The following is a 12,085-nucleotide window of genomic DNA, read 5'->3' as shown; positions in this document are numbered from 1 at the left end:
GCTGCTAGCTTTTCATCTGTCAGCTCTAATTGTTGTGCATTTCTGAACAGGCGAGGAATTGCGTTCTTCTTCCAGCCACTGTCAATGTGGATGCAGAGAAGGGGGAGGAGCTCACCAGTTGGACTTTCGGGATGGAAGGCGAGGATCTGATGCTGTACAACACAGATGGTGGGAGAAAAGAATGCATGGGGATCCTCATCCAAGTGACAGACACTCCATGCAGTTCCATGCAAGAATATGGACTGGCACTTGTGGTAGAGACAGCGTCTGCCTTCAAGATCCACCTTGCACATCCTAGCGGCTTCCCGGAGGGGGGCAGCGGCTATGAGGAATTCCTAGAGGGAGCTAGGGAGAGGTTGTCCAGGAGGCCCACAATTTCAAAGACGCTGCGGGTCTATGAAGATCACATGGAATCCACGGACCTCACCTACGGCGATGTTCAAAAACTATATTCCAACATTGAGCCGTTGAGAGTGCCTCCAGTTTGCGAAGCGAAGGGGAAGGGGGTCGATCTGGAAACTACCCCGAAGCAGAAAAGGGTGGTCAAGCTCAAGCCGACGTCCGACTCTGCTGCTCCAAAAAAGAAGCTACTCGGTGATGCCATTGCCTCGGGTTCGAACACTACACCCACCAAAAAGAAGAGCCGCAAAGAGCAGAAAGAGCAAGAAGAGGCAACAAAAATCGTTGCAGATAATAGTACTTGTTACTATTCCAACAAAGTATATACAATCGACGTGAGCCGTATCGAGATCCAAAGCAAATACAACCACAGGCTAGTATCTGATGAGTGGGTGGAGAAACTGAAGCAGAAGATGCTGGCAAGTCCAGTAACACCCGACATCGCAGACGTGATCCCCTACTACCGAACAATGAAGGGCGAGACGAGGTTTCCAAACTTGATCAATAGGAAGGTGTTGGACGATCAGAACATCCGGTTCTATGCCGTCTCCGGGCAGCATTCTAGCTTGGCGATGCAACAGATAGTTGTGGATATTATGGTGGGCGAGGAGGTGAAGAAAGTCTTCAAGACAAGAGTTGTCCGCCTGATAAAAGGCAACTCGCCCCTCCGATCTATCATATACATCTCCCACGCGCAGAATGTCAAGCAAGAAACGTGCTACAAATCGGGTCTGCACGAGACATTGGCACGAACACGGAAGCTCTGGGTTCAACTGAAGAAGCCACAAAAACCAGGACAAGGACGTGCACTAGCAACTAGCGCCTGGCAGGTAAGCCTCGTTGCATGTGGCATAGCATGTGGCCTCACGCCATTTCCATTGCAGGAATTCTCGAGTCTTCTCTCGAAAACACTGGGGGTCAATGACACACTCAGCATCCATAACATTCTACTCGCGACAAAAGTTGTTTTTGACAAATGGGTAGATGTGCTAAGGAGGTACCATGACGGGGAGTTGCTAAACTCAATGGGTGTGGAGGACGGCCGGAAGCCCAATGATTTGAAGCTCAACACCTTGCGTTTCTCGCGGTCTCTAGATGACGACGACCTTCTGACAGTGGCTAATGCTCTTCTACGTGGTGAGGTAGTCTTCAACAAGACCAAAATGACTCCCAGCCATATTGTGACATACGAGGACTTGTGCACGACTCTGAGAGCTTGTGCGCTATTGAAGGATTGGATCTTCGAGCAAGTGGCCGTGGCGAGGGTGAGCATCGACACCACGCAAGAGATGATGGAAGAGCTGGACTTGTCAAATGAAGACATCGACGAGTACGTGAAGGGGGCCCCCAAGTTCATCGATCTGCTGCGGGATGCCACGAAAAGTAAAGCTGAGAAGTTGGATCAGTATCCAAATTTCATTAAGAGGGATGTCGACCGCCGGCTTCAGAAACAGCTCGACCCCACAGCAGAGGCCTATCGAGAACCTTACCGGGTATACGTGAATTCGGATGAGGATCAAAGGTGGAGGAGCATCGTTTCCCGCGGAGATGAGCAGGTCAAGAACATCTTTTGTGTGATGGACTTCACAAACGAGGAGATCACTCATGCAGACGAAGTCAGCTCCATCATTGACTTAATGGTGGGACTTGCGGAGGTGGAATCTTCAGTCCACTATATGATCTACGACTCCGAATCCTATCACAAGTTCTGGAAGGCCTTGAACGAGGTGAAGGCTCGGTTGAAAGGCAAGGAGATGCGGGAGATCCATGGGATAATGGCTAAGAAGAAGATACCGACGAATGTCCGCATCTTCACAGTCGCCCTTGTTATTGGTCCTGCAGCAGAGTGGGACTGGAGTGACTTCCCAGCTTCGTTCAACAAAGCTGATCGAATTGATCTGAGGGAGGTCAATTTACCCATGCCTGAGGAACTGAAGACGGCTATGGAGCTTTCGAATCCAAAGAAAGCTCCAGGTGCAGCATGGGAAATGCTCAGCTGGGTCTTCAACGCAATAGCGGGTGACTCCAAGGGCAAATGCGTTGTCGAGTACAACTGCGGCGGACTATTCTTTCGAGCCGCACTACTCAAGGGTGTCCCGTGTGTTGCGGTGACAAACTCCATTGAAGAGGTGACTTCAATGGAGCATATAATTACAGTTGCCAAAGAAAAACAGTATCTTCTCTACGAACCTGGTGAGTACGCACTTTAAGTTTAAATGTTATCTCACAAGCTCTGTATGCAGGAGCGTGGCCACCCCCAAATGCTGAAACGGCGTTAACAGCTACTGATGTTAGGCCGAGGTTACAACCTACACAAGGTAAGGTCACGTGAGGCCTCACGCCATTTTGATTATAGATCGTTGTGAATATTCAGACACGAGGACTGAAAAGCGCACTGGTGGCGCGTCGAAGAAGGACAAACAGACAAGCAATAGGAAAAAAGGAGGTACAAATTATATTTGCAATGGCGTGTGGTCTCATGCCATTCCTTGCAGGAGACACTTCTTCAAAGGCAAAACAGGCAAGCACCAGCCAAGCTCAAACTGACAGTGGTCATAAAAAGTGAAAGCACATTGGACAGTCGTCGGGATCAGAGGCGTTTGATTCGAAAAGGAAGAAGGGCAACGAAAAGATGATAGGTAATGCCTCGCGGTTATGGCGTGTGTGCTCATGCCATTCATTGCAGATCAAGGGCTGAGTGAAAGGAGCCAGTCACCACCTTCTGACTCAGATTCCTATGGCGGACTCCCCTTCCCCAATCTCAATGGAGAGGTACAATGGATGAGGGATGCTTTTCAAGTCAGGGCCACGTTTTTCTCATCTCGTCGTCTTCGAAGGGTGCAAGAACGTGCAGAAACCATGTTAAGACAGTCGGGTGAGGATACGGTCCTAGGTCACGCACTAAAACAGGCTATGGATGTCTTGTATTTTGAGATGGAGACTCGGCCAGATGATTTTCCCAAGATGGTCCTGGAAAAACAAGCCATCCAGCCTGAGCAGCCTATGAAAGAAATGCAAGAGGGGGATGAGGAGCCAGAGAAAGATAATGAGCAGGAAGAGCAGAAGGACAAAGAGGAGGACAAAGAAGAGGAGGACGAAGAAGAGGAGGATGAAGAAGAGGAGGACGAAGAGGACTTGGATGGTCCTCACAATGGTGACGATCACAATAACGACGATGACGATGATGATGACGATGGCCAGCCTGAGGTGGCCAAAGAGCAGCGGAGGAAGGTCATACAAGACAAACCATCAGGTAAATAATAGTACATCCATTCCTAACCTTTTACCATTTCTAACATTGTCCATGTAGGTCGCAGAAGAAATGGTAAGTAGAGATTATTCAGTTGAATTAAGATACAAACTCTAGCCTTTAGTGTCGAGGAAGGATAGTGCCAAGCAAGGGTCGAAACGTATGTCCAATCCTTCAGAATCAGCAGTGCGCCCAAGTGATATCGGTCCTAGTTCCTCAATAGCAGTTGATGGTAAATACAGTATAGTCGATTCAATGTGCTAATGAGTTTGTTTTTAGTAGCACGGGAGGATACCATCTCAATCGAAGGGAGATATTTGGACATGCATATGGATCCGCTAGTGGACTCTACTTGCCTGCAAGAGTCATCAGAGCTGGTGGAGGCTACTATCCATATCAACGCCAAGCAAGCTGACCACGCTCCACTTGATGCTGCCCATACCACTGAGTCAATCTTGTCCACGTATCCAACTGACGGTGACCAGGCGCCATTGGACCCGCATGAGGCCGCCCCAGCCGCCGAGCCGGTCGTATCCTCATTTCCAACGTGTGCCCAATCGTCTGACTACGCGCCGTTGGAACCTCCCTACACCACCCCTGCTGCCTGTTCGGTCATGTCCACTTTGCCAACGGAGGCACCAGCTGAAATGGCGTGTGATCACACACCATCGGAACCACCCCATGCCACTGTTGAGCCAGTTGTACCAGAGTCTACAGCTGAAATGGCATGTGCCCACACGCCATCGGATGCGATTGACCCCACATTGCAGAGGAGAGTATTTCCGCCCTTCACGTTTCCTCGACCAAAACCCTCTGAACGACCATCGGGAGCACCATTCGCTAATATTGTAGATGGTAAAATTGACTTGTACCATTTTTTATGCTGACGCATTTCATTTCAGAGTCACGGCGAAAGTACTGTATCGTTTTTGATCTGAACGGTGTCCTTTTCTCCCATGAGCGTGGCTCGTCCTCGAATGTCACTGCACACTCCAAAGCCTGCGGTTGCAAGTTGGTCAAAATAGACAGATTCACATTAATCACACGGGAGAAACTGCGGGATCTAATAATGACCATGCGACACTTAAAACAGAGGGCCGGGTTCAATTTGCAATTGGGAGTTTGGACATCCATGATGCGCCACAATGCATTAACGTTGCTACAGATGATGCACGATCAGACGCGAGTAATATTACCATTTGACTTTCTCCTAACGCAGGAGGATTGCTTGACTATGGTCCATGTGAGGGGTAGCAAGCCCATCTTCGTCAAGGCAGAGGCTGTAGTGATGAACCGGACTGCTAGGTCAAGTGAAATCCTCATCATCGATGACTCGCCGATTAAAACTGCAGCGAACACGCACACATATGCAGTGCACCCCATCTCTTGCAGTATGGAAACTAGGGAGAAGAAACCGTATGTTCTGGGGGACCTTGCAAAACGGCTTGAAGCGATGGTGATAGAGAACTGGCCAGTCCAGGAGGTGGCTGCAGAAATCAACCAAATAGCAGATGGAACGGTATATCAGAAGCCATTTGATCGGACAGACACCAGTCATCATTTATGGCATGTATATTGTCTAGCCAAGCACTATCCGCATCTCCATAATCTGCTCAACCGGATGGGTTCTTCGACCACTGAACATGAGCGTGGACGTATTAGAGAAGAGATGGCATTACTATTGGGTTTAAATCCTGATAGTGTGGAGAGTGATGAAATTCCAAGATTATTGTATAGGCGTTGGAGGCAAAAAATAACAGTCTGAGATGGCATGTATTTATTTAAAAATGTAACTTATTATGGCATGGGGTTCCATGCCATTGTATTAATATTAAAAGACAATTCTTTGAGAGGATTTGCATTATACTAGAAGTGTTACAGCATGTTATTGGAAGTCTACGAAGTTGTTTTATTAATAAGGGGAAAGTAAAGATTGAATGGGGACTTGGGCTCCACCTAGACTCGGAGCAACTGAGCCAATATTAAAAGGATGGAAAGAAATTGGACGACGATGACAAGGAGAAGAGAGAGGTGAAGCAGTGGCAGGGGGAGGAGAAGTGATTGAGTAGACATTTCCTTGTTTAAAATAAAATGGCATGTGCCTCAATGCAATTGAATTTTGTTATATTTATATACTATATAAAGGTTTGGAAACTTTATTTTACAAGTGGGATAATGACAATTCCCACTTTAATGAAATAGAGCTTTCTTCTAACTTACTATAAACCATTTATTAGAGCCCATTGGAGTTTGGTCGTCATTTCTCTCAGGGCCGACCAAACATCAATCTTTCACCTAGATTCCATGCATCGCATTGGACACGACAGTAACGAAGTCTTCAATATTGTTAGGGAGTACCTGGAAAGTGAGTGGAGACTTCCAGGAAATCTATCAAGTAGACGGCATCGCCTAGGATGCCTGGCGTGACTCCCCACGCCGGTGCACTAATATATACTTAAAGCACGCTATAAATCACAACTTAGGAACTTAATTCCTCCGCACTGCCAAGTCCTTTCACTTGACAAATCTGTGATCATACATGGACTCCTCCATGCTCAGCCCCATGGGCCACCCCTTTTGAAGTTAGCACCTTCGACTAGGGGATTTGTTTCCCTGACTTGCCATTCTCACTTAGCAAGTCATCCGGCCACAGTAACATGGTTCATGCATAAGCGTGAAAGTCCTTAACCATCGACTTTTGTTCAAAATCCTCTCTTTGAACACTCGGTAACTACTTCCCCAACTTTGATAGCCTCACCTCATGGCCAACTTCAAGACCACACTTCTGCTGTGCCACTCTGATTTTGCGCGCTCTAGGAACCATTTACACTTGGCTTTCTAGGTACTTATCTACTTAGAATTGTTTTTGGGAACCTTCAAGGAACTCTGTTCCTTAGCTTGCTAAGGCTTCTCCTTTGCAAGCTCCCTACTCACCATATGGTCTAATATGGATAATTCCACATTTTAGACTTTCCATAGCATTGCAGTCGTTAATAATAACCCGCTTGAACACCCATTTGATTCTCCACTTCCAACTCACATAACCATCTTTGGTTATGCCCTTCGATTCCTATGGTTTAGTTCCATCCCTTTACTACTTTGCTTTTTGGCCTCATATGTTTCTTTCAATTATTCTCCTCCGGACTAAGAGGATAGTTTTGCACTTTCTACTATGCCTTAGCAAGTATTCATAGGGATAAACCTACCCGATAGCCTCGGGAGTGGTTCCTCAATCCGGGTATGTTCACCTTATAATCCTATACACTGGGATTAATGTTGCTACTCATGGGCCTTTATATACTCATTATTAGCCTTGCCAAAATCCCTTTTTGGCTTTGTCCAATTCGGGTAAAGAGGCTTCCCCCGTCTTTGCAACTTTGGACGTTTGGATAGCACCTTCTATCTATCATTTGTTAGGGACCTTGTCCCTTAGGCCTTATCTATTGCCTTCGCAACACTAAACACCACTTTTTAGAGTTCTAAAGTGTCTGGGTGTCCCAATGATGGCCTCCTTGGCAATGAGCATTTCCTTTTATGACATTAACTTACTATATCGCAACATAAGCAACTTATCCCCAATAAGGGTATATTTAACTTCTTTATGCCATTAAGAAGTCTTGGATAGTTACCTTCTACCTGTTTAACCAATTACTTGCACCTCTTGCTTAGTTGTCTCATAATTGTTAAGTCATATAACTCATTGCAGGTGCTTCCACACCTCTATCATTATCCGGGTCACCACACTCTACCACATGCCTTCCAACTTAGGCTATGCCATTCCCATTTCCATTGGGATTCCCTTAGCAAGGGGTTCTCATGAACCCATCAACGTAATCTCAAGGTATCACACCTTGGCCCATTTGATGTCTCCACACCATCGGCTCCATGAGTCTGCCGATGTTCTTCACACCAAGGTGTTCTGATAAGCTACATTAAACAATCTAACCATGCATGACTAGTTCATCTGTCCATGAGTGATCATCCCAGATCCACTCTTTAGCATCTTTAAGATGCCCACAGACATGAGGAATAGCCTTCCCCAATATCCCTTTTCCAGTCCCCACCAAGTCCCTTTCTGCCCATGGCCGTGTTCGCCAACACTGCCACTGGATCGAGGCCCATAGGCCCAACCACTTGAGGAGGATTTCTTGACTATGGTCCATGTGAGGGGTAGCAAGCCCATCTTCGTCAAGATAGAGGCTGTAGTGATGAACCGGACTGCTAGGTCAAGTGAAATCCTCATCATCGATGACTCGCCGATTAAAACTGCAGCAAACACGCACACATATGCAGTGCACCCCATCTCTTGCAGTATGGAAACTAGGGAGAAGAAACCGTATGTTCTGGGGGACCTTGCAAAACGGCTTGAAGCGATGGTGATAGAGAACCGGCCAGTCCAGGAGGTGGCTGCAGAAATCAACCAAATGGCAGATGGAACGGTATATCAGAAGCCATTTGATCGGACAGACACCAGTCATCATTTATGGCATGTATATTGTCTAGCCAAGCACTATCCGCATCTCCATAATCTGCTCAACCGGATGGGTTCTTCGACCACTGAACATGAGCGTGGACGTATTAGAGAAGAGATGGCATTACTATTGGGTTTAAATCCTGATAGTGTGGAGAGTGATGAAATTCCAAGATTATTGTATAGGCGTTGGAGGCAAAAAATAACAGTCTGAGATGGCATGTATTTATTTAAAAATGTAACTTATTATGGCATGGGGTTCCATGCCATTGTATTAATATTAAAAGACAATTCTTTGAGAGGATTTGCATTATACTAGAAGTGTTACAGCATGTTATTGGAAGTCTGCGAAGTTGTTTTATTAATAAGGGGAAAGTAAAGATTGAATGGGGACTTGGGCTCCACCTAGACTCGGAGCAACTGAGCCAATATTAAAAGGATGGAAAGAAATTGGACGACAATGACAAGGAGAAGAGAGAGGTGAAGCAGTGAGAAGTGATTGAGTAGACATTTCCTTGTTTAAAATAAAATGGCATGTGCCTCAATGCAGTTGAATTTTGTTATATTTATATACTATATAAAGGTTTGGAAACCTTATTTTACAAGTGGGATAATGACAATTCCCACTTTAACGAAATAGAGCTTCTTTGTAGCTAATTATTACACTAGTTAAACTAAATAGATCTTGAATAACAATACTAAGGAACTAAAGTTATTAAAGCAAGCATAAACAAAATCCTAATATCTTAAACCCAATAGCAAACCACAAAGAACATATAGTAATGTCGAAAACAAAAAATCATCAAGGAAAACAATTAACCGCCACTAAAAATCATCAATCACCCTATTAATAGAAATGCATTAAAGAATCATCTTTTATCTCAAAGAATGGCAAATCATCCATCACCAATAATAATCAAGCAAGACTTATAACAAGGACAATTATCTATCCTAAATAGCAATCAATTATTATCAATAATTGCATCCCCAAGAACTCTTAATAAATGAAATAATGAATATAAAAACTCAAAGAAACAAAAGTTAAGAAAGGCAAGTTTTATATAGTAATAATCACAAGTTTTATAATTTCAATGTCAATAAAAATATTATAGTATACATGAATCACCATAAATGGAAAATCTAACTTCCTTTAACTAAACACTCATATCAATTCTAACAATATCAAAATTAAAGCATCATTTCAATACCATTAACATTAAAACAATGTGAGGGCCAAATGTACGGCTACGATGCCGTATACTAATATTAGCGTAGTGGATTTTGGTAGCCGTCAGATTGGTTTCAATCCGGACCACTCGCTCCTGTATATAAGCTAGGGTTTTTGGGCTAATTGATATGCACATTTCTGTATTCCTTTTCCATATTCCATGCACTCACATTGGTGGAGTTGAGGGGCACTTTTGATTGTCCCTGGGGAGTGCTTGGATTTGGGATTTCGGTTTCGATCTAGCTTTTGCATTGTCTAGATCTAGTTTTTTCCATTTCCTTTCTTTTGTTCTTTCCTTTCAGGATTTTGGTTTAGATCTAGCTTTTTGCATTGTCTAGATCTACCATTTCTTTCCAGCTTTTTGTCATTTCTCTTCTTTTGCTCTTTCTTTTTCATTCATTTTCATGGCCGATCCGCAATCTCCTCCTTTGACTTTAGAGCAGCAGTTGGTTCAATTGCTTGATGCTATGCGCTTGCAATTGAACAACCAAACTCAGTTGATGGCGGCGTTCACGGCACATGGTACAACTCCTCCTGCTTTTGGTGCCAATCCTCGCGTTCGGCCGGAGTTCTTTCGTGGGAATCCTGGGGATGATGTGTACCATTGGTTCGATCACTTCACGGTGATTGCCATATATCATTCTTGGGATGATGCTCGATGTTTGCGTGAGTTCCCCACATGTCTCCAAGGGACAGCATTGCAGTGGTACAATGGATTGAGCGCAGCTACTTGTGGCGATTGGAGTGTTCTTCCGGATGTCTTCAAACGCGCCTTCGGACACACCGACGATTGTGATGATGCCTTCCAACAATTGCATCGTCTTCGCCAAGGGCCATCTGAGTCGGTGATGCAATTTGGCGTTCGTTTCCGAAGTCTTTTGCTTCGTGCGGAGCCAAATATGTCGGAGTGGATCAAGCTAGGAATGCTGTGGCCAGCACTTCGTCAAGATCTTGTCGGACTTGTGCATGCACTTGCTCCTGCCACTCTTGACGATGCTCTTCGCTTGGCACAACGTTATGAGACGTCGCCTCTTCCACTTCTTGCTACACGTCCTTCAGCTCCACTTCCTATGAGTGATGGTCCTGTTCCCATGGAGGTTGATGCTGCTGCTACTCGAGTCCAAGGACAAGGGCGAGGACGTGGTCGTGGCCGTGACGTTCGTTGCTGGACGTGTGATGAAGTTGGTCATACTTATCGGCGTTGTCGGCGCTTTCCGGATTGGCGACCTCCATTTCCTGGGTGGAGACCTTGGCGTCAGCAACGTCCCGTTGGTGCTGCTGCGGTGGAAGGTTTGGATACCGAGGTGCATTCGGGAAACGAGGAGTCGCGCGAGTAATGGAGGGACCTTGCGCGAATAAGTTAGTGACCCCTCCATCTTTCTTTCGGGAGTATCATCAAGGGGTTCACTCGGCACCGGTTCATCCAGTGTTTACTTTCCAAGCTCGTTTTTATAACAAGAGGTCTCCTATTCTTCTCTCCGTGTTGGTTGATACAGGTTCGAGTTTATCTTCTATTGCTCGACCTGTTGCCACACGTTGTCGTCTACACTTGCGTCGTGCGGCGGATCCAGTTTTCATTCTTTATGGCAACGGCCGTACACATGCATGTGCACGAGATGAGGCGGACCTAGTTGTGCGTGTGGGCGATCTCGAGCTTGAGTTGCAGTCGTTGCGGGTGGTGCCGAGTCAAGCTTTTGACCTCATTCTTGGTATGGATTGGTTGCAGCACAATCATGCCAAGTGTGACTTTGAGGCTTCTCCCCCTTGTCTCATACTTCCTTATGTTTCATCCATTCCTCTCACTTCCGTACCTCTTCGTCCCTCTACTTCTACCTCTGCTTCCATTACTTTTGTTCCCCCATTATTTCCTCTTGTGTTTCCATCTTGTTCTGCTCTTCCCTTTTCCGATCCCTCCGATGATCTTTGTGTTGCAGCTGTTGACCAACTCATGAAGGAGTATTCTGATCTCTTTGAATTTGACCTATCGTCTAGGGCCAAGATTGCCACACGTCATCCCATTTCAACTAGGGATGCTCGTCCAATCAAGGTTCTTGTTCGTCGTCGGTCACCCAAGGAGATCAAGATTTTACGTGCAAACGTCAAGGAGATGTTGGAGAAGGGTGTTATTCGGAAGTCGCGGAGTCCTTGGGCATGTGAACCTCATCTTGTGACGAAGCCTGATGGGAGTATTCGTTTCTGCATCGACTATCGTCCGTTAAATGAAGTGACGATCCCGGACGTGTACCCTCTTCCTCACACTGCTGATCTCTTGGATCGTCTGGGGCGAAGTCGTTGGTTCACCAAGCTAGATCTTGCTTTTGGGTATTGGCAAGTACCGATGGCTGAAGAAGATATTCCTAAGACTGCTTTTCGTACACCATTTGGTTTGTACGAGTTTTTGGTGATGCCGTTTGGATTGAACAATGCTCCAGCAACTTTTCAGCGGATGATGGACGAGGTTCTTTGCGATATGCCGGAGGTGACGGCTGACTTCATTGATGATGTCTTGATCCACTCGGAGGGGACGTGGGAGGAGCATGTTCGTGATGTTTGTAAAGTGTTGGATCGGCTACGCGACGTTGGTTTAAAGCTGAAGCGGTCGAAGTGCGTGTTTGGGTCCAAGGACACAACTTATCTTGGGTACCGTATTTCTCGTGAGGGTTTGCAAGTTGATCCTGACAAACTTGTGGCTGTTCTAAAGTTCCCTACTCCGAAGTGTGTGAATAATGTGCAGCGC

This window comes from Selaginella moellendorffii, unplaced genomic scaffold, assembly GCF_000143415.4.
Source record: "Selaginella moellendorffii unplaced genomic scaffold, v1.0 SELMOscaffold_23, whole genome shotgun sequence".
In the NCBI taxonomy this organism is placed as follows: Eukaryota; Viridiplantae; Streptophyta; class Lycopodiopsida; order Selaginellales; family Selaginellaceae; genus Selaginella; species Selaginella moellendorffii.
This window is presented reverse-complemented; position numbering follows the sequence as displayed.